Source organism: Mustela lutreola, chromosome 1 (genome assembly GCF_030435805.1).
Source record: "Mustela lutreola isolate mMusLut2 chromosome 1, mMusLut2.pri, whole genome shotgun sequence".
NCBI lineage: Eukaryota > Metazoa > Chordata > Mammalia > Carnivora > Mustelidae > Mustela > Mustela lutreola.
In genome coordinates, this window is record NC_081290.1 from 151,887,040 (window position 1) to 151,908,504 (window position 21,465).

The following is a 21,465-nucleotide window of genomic DNA, read 5'->3' on the forward strand; positions in this document are numbered from 1 at the left end:
AAAAAGACCCAGGTCCCAGCTCAAGGCAGTCAGGAAGGAAGAGGTCTTTCTTAACTCACCCATTTTGTTCTGTTCAGGCCTTCAGCTGAGGCTCACCCACATTGGGGAGGGCAGGCTGTTTGACTCAGTCTACTGATTCAAACGTTAATTTCCTCCAAAAAGACCATCAGAGAGACACCTGGAATCATGTTCAGACATCTGGGCCCTACCCCACCCCCCACCAACTCCCTCCCCCAGGCCCAGTCAAAGTGACACATAAAATTAACCATCACAAATGCCTCCTCCTCTTTATTACATTGGCATTTTGGATAGTCCCTTCAACTTTTGGAAACATAAAGGAGTGAATAGTGTGACAGCAAATCCTTAATTCTTTCCTGAGAGCACCATAGCACCTGCTTTAAATGTTAGTTGGACCCTTTGCTTAAACTCACCTGATGTTAACACATCAGTCACTAAATGAGGATAAAAGGAGTAGTTACCAAAATTCTTCTTTTCACTAGCACCACTCTGTGAGAAGAAGGAAACCTCAGGAGAATGGGATCCTCTGGGAGTGATTTCTTTCTTATAGGTATATTCTGCCTTTGCTGTAATTGTTTTTTGGAAGAGAATAGAATTGGGAGTGTTGGAACCTGTGTTCCTCTTGCCTTTCCAACACTTAGCTTTGCTAATACCAGATGATGTTTTCCTCCCTTAAGTAGCATGGAGTAGGCAGAGGCTGTTAAAATGTCTGATCGTAGGAGCACCTGGGTAGCTCAGTCGGTTAAGTGTCTGCCTTTGGGTCAGGCCATGATCCCAGGGTCATGAGATCAGGTCCCTTGTTGGGCTCCCTGCTCAGCAGGGATCTGCTTCTCCCTCTGCACCCCTCCTCATGCTGCACTCTCTCCCTCTGAGGTAAATAAATACAATCATTAAAAAATGTATAATTAGAGCGATTATTTGCTTTTCTTACAATACGGTTTTCTTGAGGCACATCAGATTCATCTGTCTTCATGGTGGTAAAGATTGTCGGGTACAGCTGACAGTTATACCCTTGACTTTACTGGTTCTTGAAGTGTAGTCCCTGGGTCAGCAGCAGAAGGAGCATCGCCTGGGAGTTTTTGGGAACTAGAAAATCTTTGGTCCCATCCCCTGAGTCAGAAGCTCTAGGGATGGGACCCAGGAGTTTGCATTTTAATAAGCCTTCTGGGTGATTCTGATGCATGCTCAGATTTGAGAACTGCTGATCTAGAATGTTGGCAATTAATGCTTGGTGGTGATGTGTATATCTTGAATTTGAGCAAAAAGAAAGAAAGGCAACCATAACCATTAGCCAGGTATGTAAACCATCACTCTAAAGAATTCCAAAACTATACAGAAAACATTTTTCCTCATTAAAAAAAAGATTTTATTTATTTATTTGACAGAGAGAGAGAGAGAGAGAGAAACAGCGAGAGCAGGAAGACGAGCAGGGGGAGTAGAAGAGAGAGAAACAGGCTTCCCCCACTGAGCTGCGAGCCTGATGCAGGGCTCGATCTCAGGACCCTGGAGTCATGACCTGACCCGAAGGCAGACGCTTAACCCATTGAGCCACCGAGGCGCCCACGAAGCAGATACTGTCATGACTGTATGGTGAATATAAGCCTTGCTCAGTTTATTGATATGTTGTTCTTTCATATGTTTTTATTGGCTGTCAGTTTGAAGAAGGCAGGATCATCCACAAATAGAATTTGTCATAGCTTGATGTCCTTTAGTCACGAAACACAGGTTACACTTCCTGTGGCTCAAATGGTGGGGAATGGATGAGGGAGAAGAGACATACGCAGGCGGATTTGTTGTTGACGTTATGCCTTTTTAGCATTGTCTTACCTCTCTGCCAGCTGACAGAGCTTCTTAAGGTTAGGTTCAAGAAGCTCATGAAACGGTGAGGGTGGGGGTGGGTAGTGATGGGACGCACAGTGTCAGTCAACCACCAGAGGTCTTCCTGCTTCTTCAGTCCTATTGGAAAGAAAAGCTGTTGAGGGGCTCTCGTTCACCTGCATGGCAGCTGCCAACAAGAAAAGCATGTGGAGAGTTATTTTCACGTCTTCCCTCTTCAGACTTAAGCAGAAGGAGGGAGATCTACTCAAGAAGGACAAATATGCCTGTTATTGGCAGGAACATTAACAATTTGATACTGTGATATTCTTTTAAAAATATATATGATCATTTTTCCTTGCAGATCCGAAGACTGCCTGTATTACCAAGGGCATACAATAAGATTACCTCAAGACTAATTTAGGTGTCATCCCACATAACTCCCTAAGCTTATCCCTCATGTGTAGCACTGAGTACACTGTTAAAATTATTGGCTTACTTGTTAGCTTCCTTACTGGATGATAAATTCTTAGAGGGCCGAGAGTTTTTGTCTTGCCCATTGTATCCATGGTGCTCCTTGAATGATATATGTTCAGTGGATTTTTTTTTTTAAAGATTTTTATTTATTTATTTAACAGAGATCACAAGCAGGCAGAGAGACAGAGGCTTAACCCACTGAGCCACCCAGGCGCCCCTGTTCAGTGGATTTTTTTGGGGTGAATGAATCAACCTAAGGGAGAAAAAAAATGTTTTTTAAAACACTCTCAAGGGGCGCCTGGGTGGCTCAGTGGGTTAAGCCTCTGCCTTCGGCTCGGGTCATGGTCCCAGGGTCCTGGGATGGAGCCCCGCATCGGGCTCTCTGCTGAGCAGGGAGCCTGCTTCCCCCTCTCTCTCTGCCTGCCTCTCTGCCTGCTTGTGGCCTCTGTCTGTTAAATAAATTTTAAAAAAAATCTTTAAAACACTCTCGATATTAGAGCATGAGCTTGGTGCTATTTATACAAAGGCAAATAAGACAGGCTTCCAGCCATCAAGGTGATCTAGTCTTATTGAGGGGACACACATTAGTAAGTACTCTATATATAGTGTAAGGAAGAATTCACAGAGGATTTGACCTTGGAATGGGGTTTTAGGGGTTGAATAGGAGTTTGCCAGGAAGATCAGGTGAGGTGGGAAGACATACAGAAGGAAGGGTATATCAGAATCAGGTACCAGTAGGTGCCAAGACACAAGCTTGTGAAGCAGCACAGGCCATTCCAAAAACAAGGGGTCATTTACTATTACTGAAATACTTGTGTGTTGATGAAGGGGAGAATGGATGGGATGTATGTTTGGAGATGAGGCCAGGGTAAGGGGCTTAGAAGTTATTAGATAAACAGTCAGGATTCATGAAAGGGATTTAAGTGAGGTGATGGGTTGGACTGATTTGTGAAGATGGGCATTGACAGGGTGCAGGCTGGGGAAGTGGTGGGTGTGGAGCTGTGCTTGGAGACCGGCCAGGGGTGGGTGAAAGGAAGCAGGCTGCTGAGGAGTTCAAGGTGACTACGTGGGTGGTAGTGCTACCCTACAACCCAGTGTGTTAAAACAGATGCAGAGTGGGTGTAGGAGGAGATACTGGGTTTGTTTTAGACAGACCAAGTTTAGAAAACAGTGCCGCATTTTGGTAGAAAGGTCCAGAAGGCAGCTGGACATGATGGAGGCTCAGAGAGGAGGCCAGGGATGGAATAATTCTCAAGTTTATGCACACCTGTGTTCAAATAACTAAATCACTCTTCAGATGGCTGAGATCACTAAGAGAAAGGATATAACTCAAGAAAAGAAGAGACCAGGACAGAGCCTTGGAGAAAAACTTTGAAGGGACAGAAGAAGGCGTCCCCAAATGGTGAGGAAGCAGAGCCATGGCAGACCGGCAGCAAGCACTTCACAAACTCAGGTGTGCCTCAGAATCGCCTGGAGAGCCTCAACGTAAAGCACAAGATCTTGCACCCACACCTGTGGGGATTCTGAGTCAGTAGGTCTGGGGTGGGCCTGAGGATCGAACCTTGAATGTCCTTCCATGCATTGTTGATGCTGCTGGCCACAAGCCAAGCTTTGGGGGGGCACTAGAATGCACAGTGAGGAGGCAAGAGAGTGGTCATTGGAGGGTATGAGACTTCTGGGGATGTAAGAACCTTGGGCACATTTATAAGTTGAGGCGAGAGATGGGAGAAGTTGGACATTCTGGAGAGAAAAGCAGTGATTCGTGGATGAGATCAGGGGAGTGAACCCAAAAGAAGATGGAGGTACCAGAGACGGTCCCAGTAAGCATATTAAAGGACTGTGGTGTCCACTTTTAAAACCAAAGCCCCCTTCAAGTAAGAGGACTTTCTCGTGGCTTCTCCTTCCTCTGTTGTGTTTCCATCACCTGCCTCCTAGAGCTGCTGTTCACTTTTGCCTTTCTGGCTCCCCCACCATGCCTAGGAGCCTTTATCTCTCTGTCAAAATCCTCCCTGCACTGTCACTTCCGTGCACGGATACATAAAGAGATGACTTGCTACAGATGAATGATCAGTAATGAATAGACTTTCAGCAACACAAGGCGTTTCAAGGATAAAGGAAAATTTCAAAACCTGTTTGATCATTATTGCTAAAATTGGGTTTCTACCACCTTCTTGCTAGAATTGCCATCAAGAGCTGCTTGACAGCTCCCCTGGGCTATCACAGCCCGGTACTGCAATCACAGTGAAGCAGAGAGACGCAGCTGTCTCTCTTCTACTGACGAAAGCCTGCTTCCTTGTAGCCTCCGAGCCCTCAAACTAGAAAAGCTTCAAAAACCACTTTGTACGATGAAAAACACAACCCCCACCACAAGGATAGCTGTGAGCCGTCATATGCCTGCGTGCGTGTCACATTGTCTGAGTTCTAGACAACAACGATTTATTGAGGGCTTCTCATAAAACAAGCCACCACTGAGATCCAAAGATTAGTAAAATACTGTAGGGATTCAGAGAGGACCTTCATGCCCCTTTCTTTTCTAAGTGCTATATCAACCAAAATGATACAGTTAGAAGAAACAGGCTGGGACTGAAATACCACCTTTCATGTTGCTAAAGCTGGTTTGGACAATGTGGCTTGCACCCGAGGCCAACACTGGCTTCTTGTTTCTTCCTCCAGGACCTGAACTGTCCCCCTGGACATAGGCAAGGTCATTGGAACCGGCTTTACCTGCCACTGCATGAGGAGAGAACACATGGCCCTTGGGTAGTGTGTGCATAATGACCCTGTACACGGTCTCGTCCATCATAGAAGTAATTTGTGTTTTCCTTGAGCAAGTAAGGGAAGTGGGCAGAGAGAAGGTTAGAAGCTCTCCTCTTTGTACTATGGAGAAAGACAGTTTCCTATATTCTTGATCAAAGCAAGCACTGGGGAGATGGGAGAAGCATGGTCTCCCCTCTCCAATAGTTTGATCCTCTGATGCATGGGTTTTATAATTAGCCCCATGGCCAGCTGAGGATGGGGCTGCTCTCTTGTTACACACGTGTTGGAAGTGGTAAGGCAGATATGTGGGTGGGTGTGTTCCAGGTATTAGGGGCAATCTGGCTCCACTTTCATGGGACTCTACCTCAAACATAGAGCACCCTGGTGTATCTGCCTGGGACAAGAGGGCTGCCCAGCTCAGCCAGCAGAAGTCTCCATAAAGGGATTTATGTTGTAGATGAACTCCAGCACTTTCCTATGCTCTGTTCTGGTTCTCCACTCAGGAATGTCCAGCCGTGTTTGGCCCTGAGCTAAATATAGTGTTAGAGTACTCTACTAATACCATGCCAGCAAATAAAATGGCCCTGAATTAGAATACTTCTGCCATTTTTAATTTCCAAAAGGCAATTTTAAGAGTCTCATGCTCTACCGACTGAGCTAGCCGGGCCAAAAGGCAATTTTAGTTCCTGCCCCAAGAAGCTCTCAATCTAATGGAATAAGCCAAATGCCTATATAAATAATTACAACCCAATCTGAGTATTTTCAAGTCAAAATTAAAACATTTATAGCAGCTTAGAGGAGGCAGCATCAATTCTATCTGGGAGAGGGGGAAAAGATTTTAAATAAGATAGCTTTTTAAAATAAGATAGCTTTTTAAAAAACTGTTTATTTTGAAAAAAAAATTCAAACATGGAAAAGTTGTAAGAAAGGGAACATTAACTCAAATTCACCAGTTGTTAACATTTTGCTACACTCTCTTTCAATACTTGCATTTTAGTTGTTACTATGAATTTTGCTGAAACAAAATAAAGTTGCAGACATTACCATAAATTCTCCCTAAATCCCTCAGGATATATCTCTTAAGAACAAGAACATTCTCTTACATACTCATACAGTGCAATTTTTAAATTCAGGAAATTTAATATTACTATAATGCTATTCTATAATAAACAGTCCATTTTCAAGTTTCACCACCTGTTTCTATAATGTGTTTTTTAGCAATTTTTTTTCCAATTTAACATCCAACCCGGGGTTACACATTGCATTTCGTTGTCATGTTTCTTTAGTCTCCTTTGATCTCTGGTATTTCCTCAGCCCAGCCCCCACCTCCCTCCTTCCCTCTTGGCTTCCTCTCTTTTTTCACAACATTGACATTTTTAGAATCTAGGCCAGTTGTTTGGTGAAATGTTCCTCAACTTGGGTTTGTTTGATTGTTACCGCCTGGTTAGATTACTTCATGATTTCTTCTTTTTCTCTTTTGAAATAATTTCAAACTTACATAAAAGCCAGAATTATATAGAGTTTTGCAACTTTTTTGTAAGTTCCAAGTGATTTTTTTTTTCCCTAAGATTTTATTTATTTATTTGACAGAGAGAGACACAGCGAGAGAGGGAACACAAGCAGGGGGAGTGGAAGAGGGAGAAGCAGGCTTCCAGCTGAGCAGGGAGCCTGGTGTGGGGCTTGATCCCAGGACTGTGGGATCATGACTTGAGCCAAAGGCAGACGCCCAACGACTGAACCACCCAGGCACCCCCATTCCAAATGATTCTTACCCAGATTCACCAATTTTTGACATGTGCTACATCCACATTATCATTCTTTCTTCCTCTCTCCTTCTCCCTTTTTGTGTGTTTGGTGTGTGTTTGTGTGTGTGTGTTGTGTGTACAGAATAGTTTTTTTTTTTTTTTTAAAGTAAGCTCTACACCCAATATGGGGCTAACTCACAATCCCAAAATCAAGAGTCACGTGCTCCACCAAGGGAGCCAGCCACCCACCCCCTAGAATAGTTGTGTTTGTTGTTGTTGTTTTTTAAAATTCTGAACCAGTAAAGAAAAAGTGTCACCTTTGTAATGACAGCTTAGATTTAAAAACTTATACATTTAAGGTATATAACATGATTTTGTGTGTATATTCATAGTAAAAGGATTATTGCAGTCAGGCTAATTAACAGATCCACTTCTTCACCTGAAAAGAGTTACCATTTTTTTCTTTTTTGTGGTGACAGCGCCTCAAATCTAACCTGTTAGCGGGGCACCTGGGTGGCTCAGTGGATTAAGCCGCTGCCTTTGGCTCAGGTCATGATCTCAGGGTCCCAGGATCGAGTCCCGCATCGGGCTCTCTGCTCAGCAGGGAGCCTGCTTCCCTCTTTCTCTCTCTGCCTGCCTCTCTGTCTACTGTGATCTCTCTCTGTCAAATAAATAAATAAAATATTAAAAAAAAAATCTAACCTGTTAGCAAATTTCCAGTATTCACATCCAGTATTATTGACTATAGTCATTATGCTGTACATTACATCTGTACACTTATTCCTCTTGCATAACTGCAACTTTGTGGCCTTTGACCAACATCTCTCCACTTCCTCCACCCCTAGCACCCCTGGCAGCCACCATTCTACTCTCTGCTTCTATGTATTTGACTTGTTTAGATTCTACATGTAAGTAAGGTCATGCAGTGTTTTTCTTTCTGCATCTGGCTTATTTCACTCAGTTTAATGTCCTTCAGGTTCATCCTGGTTGTCACAAATGGCAGGATTTCTTTCTTTTTTAAGGCTGAATAATATTTTATTGTTTGTGCATGTCTGTGTGTGTGTATGTGTGTGTGTATACACATAGACACACATATAATACAACTGTGGCATATATATACATCTCTACTTTTTAATGCATTTGTTCATGGATGGATAATTAAGGTTTTCCCCCTATCTTGGCTATTGTGAGTAATGCTGCCATGAGCATGGGAGTGCAGATATCTCTTCTAGGTACCTGCACTTCAGTTCTTTTGGATATATACCCAGACTAGGCATTGCTGGATCCTGCGGTAGTTCTGATTTTTTAAATTTAATTTGATTTTTGATTCGATTTAACTGAATAATTTCTTTAAAGTAGGCTCCACACCGAGCATGGAGCCCAACACAGGGCTTGAACTCACAACCCTGAGATCAAGACCTGAGCTGAGATCAAGAGTTGGACACTTAACCGACTGAGCTACCCAGGCTTCCCGGTAGTTTTGTTTCTAAGGAATAGTTCTTTTGAGTGGGGAGTGGCAACCTCCATACTGCTTTCCAAAATGTCTGTACCCCAAAATTATATTACCACCAACAGTGTACAAAGGTTCCCGTTTCTCTACACCTTGCCAACAACTTGTTATCTCTTATCTTTTTGATAATAGTGATCCTAGCAAGTATGAGGTGATATCTCATTATGGTTTTGATAAGCATTTCCTCAATGATTAGTGATGGTGAGCACCTTTTTTGTACTTGCTGACCATTTGTATATCATCTTTGGAAAAATGTCTGTTCACGATTATTCTCAGTTTTTAATTGGGTTGTTTTGTTTCCCCGCCTCCCCCCCCACTGAGTTACAGGTGTTCTTTATATATTTTAGATATTAACACTTATCAGTTATATGGTTTGCAAATATTTTCTCCTAACCTGTAGATTGCCTTTTCATTTTATTGATTCTTTGCTTTGTAGAAACTTCTGTCTTTGGTGACTGAGCTTTTGTTGTCATATAATTGACAGCTTTTCGGGTAGGTCTTGAAGGGGGTGAAGAAGCTTGCCTGTTGGACAGAAGAACTTGGGCATGGGAAGGGAATTATAGCCAGAGGGCTCCGAATGTGCAGAGATGTAAACCAGTATGTACATGAAATAGTTGGTGACTCTCCAATATCTTAGAGTAACTGGTCTGAAGGAGAAGGGACAAGAAAGCCAGTTGGAAGTTACCATGTTAAGGAATTTGGACTTTGTTCCATAAGAAAAAAGAAAATGTTGAAGATTTTTTAAGCAAAGAGATAGTAGTATCACATTTATTTTCTTTAGGAAGATTAACTCTAGGGCACTGTGGAGGAGGAAGGGGCAAGAGAAACAAAATAGGAGGGTAATGCACTGAAGCAGCTGGTGAAGAGACCCGAAGGAAGGGGTGGAGGGGAATGTTTGCTGAATTCCTACTGTGCGCTGGCCATTTTGCATGTGATATCTCATTTCACTATCACAAAAACCAGAGGTCAGAGAGGTTAAGTAATTTGGCCCAGAACTATTGTAGTTAATATTTGGACCCAGGCCCATGTGACTCTAAGGCTCACTCAGAACTACAGTGAGATCCTGAGGAATGGAGACAAGAAGGATCCCAGCTGGTGTTAGTCATGAAAATGACTACTAGGGAAGGGAAAGAACTGGGGAGGTCAGAGAAAATGGTGATTGTGTTAACAGTAGCTATAAATGTGGTTTGGGTGGCTGGGTATATGAAATACTTAGGGCAAGATACTTAGTGGGCAGTTTGGCTCAAGAGCTTGGGAGGGTCTTGATTAGGGTAGAAATGTGGCTGCTTAAGTCGTGAACGCATATAGCCAGGAGAGTGCTGAATGCAAACAGAAGATGGTGAGGGGCGGAATTCTTGGTACACCTTCATTTAAAAGTGGTGGGGAAAGAAGAGTCAGTGGGAGAAAAGAGAAAGTGTAGTGAGAGAGTGATGTGATGAGAAGCCAGGATTGGACCATTTTAAGAAGCTGGGTGATGAGAACTACCAAGTACTGAAGAGGAATTGCAAAGGGAGGCCTAAAAGATTCATTGGCATTTACTCAATGAGGAAGTCTTTGGTTACCATAATGAGAGCAATTTTAGTAGCTTGGCGGAAGTCAGCCTTCTGGATGTTACAGAGTGAGTGGTGGGAGAGGAGTGGGCATAGAGTAGAGATGACTCTTGAGAATTCTGGTGAATGATGATGATGACAGCAGTTATGTAAGAGAGCTTACTATTGGCCAGGCACTGGGCTGATAATTTACTCTCATTAACCAAGTTAACCCATAACCTCTATGAGGTATATGCTATTATTATCCCCATTTTGTTATGAGGAAATTGTAGCCAAGATAATTTATAGAGGTTAAGGAATAAGCCCAAGGTTTATACTTCTAACAGTAGATCAAGGATTCAAAATCTAAATCTTTCAGAGTTCAAATCTGGGGTTGCAAGATGGTGGTAGTTGGGGCCGGAGCCTGTGTATAAGCAGTGGGGGAAATCCCAGTAGCGAGGAGAATATTGACTATATGTATAAAGGGAATGATTGATGGAGCAAGGTCACAGAAAGTAGGAATATCAGATCATGTTAAAAAACAGAGTGCCCACTTTTGGACACCTCTTTTTCGTCAAAGGCCAGAACAGATGAGAGAAGAATCCATGAATATGGACCAGATGTCAGCTAAGGTAGATTTTTTTTTTTGAGATTTGAGGAAAAATTGGCTTACTTAAAAAAGTTCCCATTCCACTTTGAGACTTCCTTCGAAAGGTCAGTGTCTTCTCCAAGATTTTTGTTAATTTCTGGAAGTTCATAATGCGGTTTCTTTGGCTTTTGAGTTTCTGCTTCCACTAAATTCTTGATCTCACTTGTAATTCAGTTTCCTTGTTTCTATTCCTTGGTTCCAGGCTGACCCAGCTGTAGAACTCAGACCTGTCCCCTCTGCATCTTTTTCCTTGATTTCCCCCAAATCACTCACAAAAGGCATTTGTGCATGTGTCAGATATTACTGAAGGCTTCAGGGATTTTATATCCTTAGCAACACAAAACAATGTGAAGTCCAGTAATAGAAGATTCTATTTTAAACATGACTTCCGCTCCCCCTTCCCGGGAACTCTCTCCCCAAGCTTCAAGCTCCCACGCCATTATTTAAGCACCAGCTCTCCTTTCACTCCTCCCATTTCCTCTCCCCTTTGCCCTGTTCCAGACTTCATAGTCTTCCTCTTTTTTAAAATGCAGATCTGTTTAGCAATCTCTTTGTTTCACAGTTTTATTACAAGCCAAGCTTTCTTCTTCCATACTCCACAAGTGTAATATTGAGGTAGATTCCTCTAGAAGGCATTGTCTATCCCTGAGAGGAACTTTGCATCAGCTGCTAAAACAATAATCTTTTCACTCAGTACTTACAGATGGCTTAAATGTGGGAGAAGAGAACTTAAAGGGATTATGTGTGTTGCTTCTCTTTTCTCAGTGAATATGAGATGTACTTTTCTGTTGAGGTAGGAATGGGTCTAGGAGAGATCTGACAACTAAGGTGAGGGATTCTGACAAAGAAATTTACCAGGTTTCTAAACTATGATAAAATACCATATTTACATAGAATGATTCCTTAAACTAAGCCTACAAATGAGTAGAATTGATTCTCAGGCTGGAGATGAATTATTGAGTTTACTGAGTGCTCTGGTCAATATGAGAAAAGTAGAAAAACCAACAGAGAAGGGAAAAGTCAGTGTAAGTAAACTAAAGTCAGGATAATGGAGATCACAGATCCTTTCTATCCCCCCAACACAGGCATGAATACATACATGCAGTTTCAGCGTTGTTCTGGGCCTAGATAGCTGTTCATCTTGCAGCTGAAAAAGGACAAAGGAGTTGCATTAGTTGTTTGTTGTCCCCTAACAAAGGACCTCAAATGTAGTGATTTAAAACACAACTAGTGGGGTGCCTGGGTGGCTCAGTTGGTTGGGTGGCTGCCTTTGGCTCGGATTGTGATTCCAGGGTCCTGGGATTGAGCCCCGCATAGGGCTCCCTGGTCAGCAGAGAGCCTGCTTCTTTCTCTCCCTCTGCTTGCCTCTCTGCTTACTTGTGCTTTCTCTCTCTCTCTGTCAAATCAATAAATAAAATCTTAAAAACACACACACACATAACTAGTTATTATCTCTCAGTTTCTGTAGGTCAAGAATTCGGGAGCAACTCAGCTGGCTGGCTCTGGCTCAGGATCTTTCATGGGCTGCATCATTTGAAGGCCAGACTGGGGCTGGAGGATCTGCTCCCAATCCCATTCACATGGTTGCTGGCAGGAACCTTCAGTTCCTTACCACATGGGTCTCTCTACAGTGTTGCTCATGACATGGCCTCTAGCTTCTTTCAGAGCGAGTGATCGAAGAAAGAAACCCACCACAGTGAAAGCTGAAATACCTTATATAACTTAATCTCAGGAGTGACTTACCATCATTTCTGCATTGTTCTGTTGGTCAGAGATCATCTGTGGTACAGTGTGGACAGGGACTACATGAGGCTGTCAATACTAGGGCTAGAGATTGCTGGGGATGTTTTGGAGGCTGGTTACCAGAGAAGTCTTTCCAAAAACGTTTTGTGTGTGTGTGTGTGTGTGTGTGTGTGTGTGTATCTCTGCGTGGGCTGATACCTTAAAATGCCAGGAAGGGGGTATAGTTAGATAGTTATCTGACTTCTGGATTTAATATTAGAACTGGTAAAATAACAAATAATTAGTGGGGGGGGCACCAAAATAAGTATGTCTCAGGATTTTGTCATGTAGGGAAGATTTTTAAAAAGCTGCCATTTACCACCATTTTTATTTTCTAAGAAGGAATTTTAACATAAGAAAGGGGAAGGGACATAATCTCAAAATAAAGGACAATCTTTAAATTGAGTAAATTTAGCTTTATTAAAAGCTCAATAACTTGCCTTTGCTTTTCTCATTGAACTGTGGACTGACAAAAATTTTATCTAATCTTGGTCCACAGACTGTCATTCAGGGACCACTGAGAACAGACATGGAATGTTCTAGTACCTTTAGAGATGAGAATGAACACAACAAAGCAAAAAGAAGTTGTTGAAATGGCTGATACGTAAAGATAGCAATTTTATAAAATTTTGCTCATAGGCTGGAAGCCACAGAACTGACAAATACTTACCAGTTTCTGTGTTTTTTGCTATTAATTTGTATTCCTACTGGTATTTAGATGTTTATTATTTAAGCTAATTAAAGAGGAAATATATAAAAAGTGAACATCATTACAGCATATTTAAATGTACATAAAAGTAATAGAAATGCATGGTGCTGTTTGAACTTTTAAAATATTTTCATATTTAGTATATTTTACATATAATTAATGTATTTTTTGATTACTTGCATCATTTATCTCATTTACCCTTTTTCTAAATAATCACCTCTTCATTTTATAGGTGTGTATTTCTTTATAATGTTATAATAATAACAATGTTATTATTTGTGTCCCTTATTACAGAAAATGAACTTTCTGGGGGCGCTGACTGGCTCAGTTGGCATAGCACGTGACTCTTGATCTGGAGGTTGTAGGTTCAAGCCCATGTTGGGTGTAGAGATTACTTAAAAGATACGACGTATCTGATACTATCCATTAGAGGTGAGCTTTGGATTGTTAATTGTGGCCCCCAGAACTGATGGATTTGTAGAACTATCACATTTTCTTTTCTTTTTTTTTTTTTTTTTTAGAAATACCACATTTTCATTTGGTTTCATTTTTTTTTTTTTAAGATTTTATTTATTTATTTGACACAGAGAGAGAGAGAGATCACAAGTAGGCAGAGAGGGAGGGGGAGGCAGCCTCCCCGCTGAGCAGAGAGCCTGATGCAGGGCTCCATCCCAGGACCCTGAGATCATGACCTAAGCTGAAGGCAGAGGCTTAACCCACTAAGCCACCCAAGTGCCCTTCAATTTTGATTTTATAACCAAATTGGCTAACTAAGAAATTAATTGATGTTCTGTAAGTACTTCTTTGACATTTTGCCAATTTTCAATTGGAATGCTTTGTTTACTTGAGGTATTTTTAAGTGAAAGCATAGCAAGCCTTTTTGAATCTATGGGTAGCTTTTTTGGTGTAAGGACATTCCTGAAGTCATAGAGCTGCATATAGTGTGACATTGGAACTCAGCTGTCAGTGCTCTCCCTAATTTTTTTTCTTTTTTTCTGGTTACAGCTCTCATTGTGCGAAATTCTGCAAACACTCAGACATGCTATGTTAAGGCATGCTGTGTTTAGCTGAGCACATTTTTGCACTCACTAGCATAATTTAGAGTAAATGTTAGGAACCTGTATTTTTGTGGCAGGGAACATATGTATCATTACTTGGAACTTCTAGGAACAAGCTTAGGAAATTTTGATGGCATTTTGATACTTACTGATCATCAGACATGACTGCCCCTGCAAAGCTATGCTGACATGGTAGGGAGAGAATAAGAAGTCACAGAAGAGACAGCACTTGAAGGAAGAAGAGACCTTACAGGCAGATACATTGTATTTTTAGGGATGACAGCTAATTTTTGAAATGTTAACTGGTCATTACAGATTACACTTCTTATGTAGATAACCGGTTTGAACCAGGCTAAGCATCCTAATGAATGTGAAACTAGTACAAAATTTCTTTTTCACAGCCACATAGAAGGTAGTGAGTACTATGACATGAGGCAAGGAGTTAACAAATCCTTTTTTTTTTTTTTTTTAAAGATTTTATTTATTTATTTGAAAGAGAGAGAGAGAGCAAGCATGAATGGGGGGTGGGGCAGAGAGGGAGAATCAGGCTCCCTGTGGAGCAGGGAAGCAGGGAGCCAGACATGGGGCTCAATCCCAGGACCCCAGGATCATGCCTGGAGCCAAAGGCAGACACTTAACTGACTGAGCTACCCAAGTGCCCCAACAAATCCTTTTTTGACAGTAATGTGTGCTCTGTTTTAGAGGTGATGTTAACTCAGTATTCTTACTACAAATTATTTGCAAACTGTCCTATTCAGATTTTGCCAGATAAAAAAGAGCCTCTTTTAAAAGATAACATCAAAGCCAGAACTTTCAGAGTGAGCCACTTAGCAGGCTAGTGAGTGCCATCCATGGAGCCTCAGAAGATGACCTTTTGTCTTTTTGGCATTGATGGACCAAAGAAAAGAGTAACCTTGGAACTCTAATCTAGGAATTGTCATGCATTGTTCTAATTATAAGCCACAAAACTGCTCAATCATTTATATTTAGAAAAGATCTTGAATAGTGGCTGTCAGCACTTTCCTTTAAAATCAAAGCACTACAGATAGGACGAGTTCTTATCTGACTTAAACTCACCAATAATTCCTGAATCATACCTTTTGAAGGTTGCTGGGGGTCACCAGTGGCTTGCTGGTGATTGATCTGGAAGCCTTGCTGAGTGGATTGTGGGTCTGGCAGCCATCATCATGGAAAGTGACCACGGGTGCCTCTCTCCCTCTACGACTTGAAGTTAACTTTTATCGATTTCTCCTTCTATAGGAGTAAAGCCCCTTTCTCCTGGATATTTACATTTTGGGAAAAACAGGTCATCAGTGAGGATCTTCTAAGGGAGTTCTTTCCTGAAATCTATAAAATAAATTTCCTGATGTAACAACACAGTCTCATTAGTATAATCTGTCACACTCCATGCATTTTCTATTTCTCTAACATCTATGACTCAAAGTATAATTCCCTTGTGAAAGAAATAACAACTTCTTAAGCAGCCAATCTTTCAATTATTTGTACCATTTGAACTCATTTAACAGAATCAGATGCCTCTGTTTGTTCAATCCATTAATGCAACATACAATTTGCATTGCCATCTCCAGCATTTCTCTTGCAATGTGGTGTAATATGGTTGTTAAGATTTCAGCCTTTGGAGTCAAGAGTACTTGGGTCCAGATCCTGGCACCACCACTGACCAGCTGTGTGATTTGGGCGAGTTACATAACCTCTCTGGGCTTCCGTTTTCTCAGTTGTGAAATGGGAATCGTGACGGTACTTACTATGTAGTGTTGTTAGGACTAAATGAGATAATACATTCCACAAACAGAAACGTATTTGCACTAGCTTAAATAAGTAAGGCCTTTCTGCCTGCCTTTCTTTCTTTCTGTTTTTCAATAGCAAGGCTACGTGAGCAATCCCAAGGATACCCAGTGACACCTGGGATATATATGACCAGAGCTGGAGAGTGCGCAACCTCTGAGGCTTCTCCATCTCCCACAGGACTGTTTGCTTCACTCTGTGTGTTGGCTCTATTTTCTGCAGACCAGCATTCTTGGCTTAGCACTGTGCCCATGTCCAGAGATCCTTTCCTCCAAATCCATACAATTTATTAGATGAGGCACTTTTATCACCTGACTCCTGCTCCCAAGTTTCCAGATAAGAAGAAGTCTGATCAGCTGGGGCTAGAAAGGTTGAAGCTCTTAGATAAGAATGGTGGCTATTTCCAAAGGGTCTCTAAGGAGGTGGTGTAATGGTGGGGGTAGGGTGACAGTATTGGCAACGCTAGGATATTCATAGTGACAAAGCTCCAAGGTGCTTAAAGGCTCCATGTTGTGGACTGAATTACTTACTTGAAAAATCTTTTTATTGAAGGATAATATACATATAGAAAAGGACACTAACACAAGTGTACAACTTGATGAATTTTGACAAACTGATAACAGGTGTAAGCAGCGTGCAGCTCAAGAAACAGAGCGTGGCCAGCACACACGTAGCTCCTTTCACACTCTCTTCTGGTCGCTGCTCCTTGGGGTAGATTAGTTTTGCCTGTGTTGATACTCTGCATAAATGGAATCACAGCCCAGGTACTTTCCTCCTGTCTGGCTTCTTTTGCTTAATGTTGTTTGCGAGCTTCCCCAGTATTGGTGTATATATTTGTAGGGCATTCTCATTGCTGTAAAGTATTCATTTGGGTGAGTACATTACACTTTGTTGATCTAGTCTATCCCTGATGGACATGAGGTTGTTTTCTGTATCTGTCTATTCCTTGTGGTGCTGTTGTGAATTTGTTTTGTTGACGTGCACACATTACTCCTGATTACTTTTACCACCACAGGCTCATGCAGGGTGTGCTGAATTATTTTCCATCATATATAATTGAATTGAGGGTCTCTTATGGGTGAATATTGTTATGCTTTTTATCTGGTGATTTCTTATCTTTTTATGTTATGAGTTTCATGGTGTGAGAGAAGTGTTATATTTTAAACATTTTGCATACGTGCAAAAAACCCTGCATATATTTGGAGAGAATGCTCAACTATTTGTTGATGGAATGAATGAATAAACAAATAAACAGTGGTGTATGCCTTTTCCTTTTCTGGGAACATGCCGTATTTATAGGAGAGGCTCTCATTGCTGTATTTAGACAAGGCTGATCTGCTGCTTAGCCAAAGCTGATTGATCAAGGGGTCAGCACAGGACCCAAGCCAGGACAATCGTGTCTCTTTTCCAGGAACTTAAAATCTGGAACAAAAAGAGGCAGACTGGGCACTGCAAAGTCCCTGTGACTGTGCTCTAGAGAGAAGACCCACAGGCTCTCCTGCTTTGGTACCAAAGGCATACTGGGTTCCTTGAAGCGTATAAAGATCTGCATATATGACAGTTAAATAACAAAGCAAAACTATTTGATTGAGTTCCAAAATGCAAAGTAGAGACAATAAATGTTGTAAAAGGTCACAATATGGAGTGATCAGTAAACTAGTTTCATTGCATATCTTACTGTCTTGGTTTTCTTTCTTGAGGACAGTTACTGTGAATGTGATTGTATTTTCCAAGCCAGAAACTGCAGAGTTAAGGTAACAGCCCAAGAGAGGAATAATGAGGACTTGGATCCAGGAACTAAGTGTGGGACTGCAGAGAAGAGGTGGTAGAGATCCTATACATGAAATTGTTAGGTCTTAGAAATTGATCTAATGTGAGGGTGAAGAGAAAAATGAAGATGGTGCCAGGTTTTGAGTTTCTATGTTAGGAAAGATAATGGTAACACCATTATAAACAGGGACATTTGAGGAGAGCAAACGGGGAGGGGGTAAAGAAGTTCGGTGCGGGATATAGTAAATTTAAAGTCCTGGCGAGACAGTCATATTGTTCTGGTCAAGAATACTGGCTTTGGAGTTTGGAGGACTTGGAGTTCCTGTTGTACTTTGTACCCCACTCTGTGATCTTGGGCACTGTACTTATTTGGCTTCTTTAAGTCTCTGTTCCTTATAGCTCCCTGTAAGGGTTAAAATGAGACAATGCCTACAAAGGGTTTAGCTTATTGCTTGGCAATTAAGTATTCATAAAACATGTATTGATAGGATGATGATGGTGTGCTTATGTCTGGAGTGCAGCTCGAAGACAGGGACTCAAAGACAGGAATCTGCTTAGAGGAGCATGCATGCGATGCAAGGGAGCTGTTGACACTGGCAACGAAGAGACTGTGGAGAGGAATCAGAAAGTGGTCCTTCATTACTTTTCAGGGAACAACATCTCTTAGGAGACAGGAGAAGGAACAGGAGCCAGAGGGAGAGACTGAATATGGAACTGTTTGAAAGGAAGAAGAAAAAGTGAGAGAGAGGACCGGCTCAAAAGATCCAAAGGAAGAGGATGGTTAGCACCCAGAGCTCTACTGAAGTCGAGACACCAAATTTCCATTGGGTGCCATTTTTCTTCTTAAAGTTTATCTATCTTCAGAATCAAGGAAATCAACCATAGGGAAAACCATGTGGTAAGTCACTTGGATGTGCAGGAGACATTTAGGCTGAGTCCTCTAGGTAGCAGCTATCTGCAGGCCCTCTCTTGTGTGGAGATGAACCAATACCTGGTAATACTTACCATGGCTTCTGGGCTTCTGTTTGTCTCCTCCCACACTGCCAGACTTCTGCCTGCTGCCACAGAGCTCTGGAGGAGAGCCAAGAAGATGAGCTGTTTAAAAAAAGAGAGAGAGAAAGGAAAAAAAGACAACCTTAGATTATTCAGGGTTATTTGGGCATGTCTTCCTCATTTTCATTTCCTGGAATGCTTCTGATTTTTAAAAATTTGCTCCCCCCCTTTCCTGAACACACTGGTTAAAAGTTAGAAAGGTTGTTGTACATACATGATAGCGGTAGGACTTTGAATATTTGCTCATAGTGATAAACTACTAGCATAGAGTAATAAAGGTGAGGAAAACGGTGAGGTAGGAGGAGAAAGGGAAATAGGGGTGAGTAAGGAGGTGTCAGGAAAGAAGAAAAAGGAGGGTCAGAGGGAGGAATGAAGGGTGTGTTCTGGAAAACGGTTTGCTAGGTTTCTTAAAGTTTTTTGGGGGGTGGAATCTTCAGCTCAAACTGTCCCCTGTGGGAAACTAATCAATCTTCAGTGTTTTCTAGGCCTCCTAGCTAGAGCGTGGGCCTGGGCTCTACCGGGAAGGGTGTATGGGTGGGATATGGCAGCTGTGGAGCTGTCTCTGGGGATGCAGCTTGGCTAGAGTGCCAGACCACCCACGCACAGGGATAGGAGCCTACCGCTGGCCCTCCCCAGCTATTCTCGGTTCTTTTTTTTCTTTCTTTTCTTTTAAAATTTTATTTATTTATTTGACAGATAGAAATCACAAGTAGGCAGAGAGGCAGGCAGAGAGAGAGAGAGGAGGAAGCAGGCTCTCCGCGGAGCAGACAGCCCGATGCGGGGCTCGATCCCAGGACACTGGGATCATGACCTCAGCCGAAGGCAGAAGTTTTAACCCATTGAGCCACCCAGGTGCCCCGCTATTCTTGGTTCTGGTGTGTTCTGGGTGTTCTGGGTTCCCTGCTCAGGAAACCTTGGAGCAGAAGCCCTGCCCATCTGGAGGATTAAAAACATGTTAAGAAAATAGTGAATCCATTTATAGATTTTAAATAATGTTTAAACTCCTTCTTGAGTTAACAATAATGATCAGGTGGGTCTTTTCAGACTGGTAGAGTTGCTTCGCCCACCCCCATTGTTTCAGATTCTGCGCTGACTTTGCAGGTGTGAGGGTCTCTTAAGACTGACTGTAGGATAGGGGGCCCTTGCAGGTTCACAGGGCTTGGCTCTTCAGTATTGCAAACGGTATTGCTTTTTCCTCCTAGTTTTGGTTGATTTTGCTACAGGATTGGATTAAGCTATTGTTTTTGTAAAGCCCCGGGGGTTTTTGTTGTTGTTTGTTTTGTTAAGCATCCAAGCTGCCAGGCCTTTTCTTTGTTGTTACATTCAAAGTGTTTCAAAACTCCAGACTGTTGCTGGGGGACGGTCCGTTCTTTGAGGAGGGCCTTTTCTACCGGTTTGGGTTGATTTTTGGACTTGGATTTCACCGGGCCTGCTCGAAGCGGCCGAGCTTCTCGGAGTCGGAACCCGTTCCAGAGCTGTCGGAGGCATTCTCTCCGCACTCCGTAGGTAGGTTCTTCTAAGGGGCGAGGGGCATCCGTAGGACGCCGGTCTGAGGGCCCAGCGGAGCCCGCCGCGTCCTTCCTTCCCGCTCCTCGGGCTGGCTGCCGTCGCCCTCGCTTTCGCCGCGCGTTTCCCACAATCCCCGGCGCCGCCGCCGCCGCCGCCGCCCCCGGACTCAGGCGAGCCCGGCGGCGGAGCCCGAGGCCTTGGCGGCCCTTCGGACGCAGTCCGGAAAGTGGCGACCGTCCCCCGCCTCCCGGGCTCCCGAGCGCCCAGGTTCGGCCATTTCCGGCCCGGCGCACTTCGGCAAGTTCCGCAGTCGCTTGTCGGAAATGGCTGCCCGCCGGCAGGGGGAGCGGAGGATCCGGCGCGGCCTGGAAGGCGGACAGCAGGCGGCGAGAGCGGCTTTGGGGTACCCGAGTTTCGCGCAGGCGGCGGCGGCTCGTCCCTGAACTGGAAGCCGGTCGGACTCCTGGCGGCGGCGGCGGCGGCGGCGGCTGGAGCTCGGAGCAGCCGGGGGCGGCGGCCCGGAAGCGCTCGTGGTAGGGATCGGGGGCTGGCCCCAAGCGCTAGGCACGGGGCAGGGGGGCGGGAGGGACCGGGTCCGGCAGTGCCGGGGCCGCGGGAGCCGCCGGGAGGCTGCCACCCTTCGCGGCGGGGGCGTGCAGCCTCGGAGTAGGCCTTCCCAGCCTTCTCGAGGGTCTGGGGGGAGGACCTCCAGGGCCTTAGCCACCAGCGAGGAGGGGTAACCGGGCTCCGGGGGCTCTCAACGCGACCCTCCCTCCTCCCCGGCGTCCCTGGTAGCCCGTTGGGGTTGCAGCGTACCCACCTCCACCCCTTTTTCTGGAAGCTCGTCTTCAGGCTGTGCAGCGTCTTCTGCCTAAGCCCTCCACCCTTCCTTTGCCCCCTGTGTTTGTCCAGCTGCTTGGGTAAGAGCATCTTCTGTGGACGGAGGGGCAGCCCGGGTCTGCCCCCCTCCCTTGTTCCCTGTGCACACACTCCCACCATCTGCTTCGCGCCGCGTTCACACACAGTCGCCTGCAGCTGCTCCTGCTTTGGTTCTTTTCAGGGGTTCACCTCCTTTGATCATAAGCCTGCAGTCGGAATAGCCACTTCCTGTCCGAGGGTCCAGGGGCCGCTGTTCTCTGCATCTGAGACTCTTGCGCCCAGGCCCAGCTCTATAGCGATGGGCCTAACGCTGCCTGGGCAGGAGAGGGACTGCGGAGTGCCTGTCCACGCTACTGAAATCTTAGCCGGTGACCCGACCCGCGCGCTGCAGGGGACAGG

The 21,465-nt window shown here is 43.8% G+C and overlaps 1 protein-coding gene and 1 long non-coding RNA gene across 6 annotated transcripts in view; one reads left to right on the forward strand and one right to left on the reverse strand.

The window, feature by feature from the left end:
• Window positions 1-21,465, forward strand: part of EXTL3 (exostosin like glycosyltransferase 3) — a 143,888-nt gene that overhangs the window by 40,821 nt on the left and 81,602 nt on the right. The window contains exon 1 of one of the 5 annotated variants that reach the window (XM_059176844.1): window positions 20,056-20,184. The exons of 3 other annotated variants lie outside the window; for them this stretch is intronic. The gene's annotated coding sequence lies outside the window, so the exon portion shown is untranslated. Of the gene's footprint in view, window positions 1-20,055; window positions 20,185-20,507; window positions 20,721-21,465 lie in introns of those variants that run through there. One more of the 5 variants, XM_059176820.1, reaches the window with a different exon arrangement.
• LOC131833520 (uncharacterized) lies at window positions 1,405-18,593 on the reverse strand. The gene is made up of 3 exons (XR_009354504.1): window positions 15,147-18,593; window positions 11,600-11,647; window positions 1,405-1,974 (listed from the first exon to the last, which is right to left on the reverse strand). It is a non-coding gene; the product is annotated as an uncharacterized LOC131833520 (long non-coding RNA).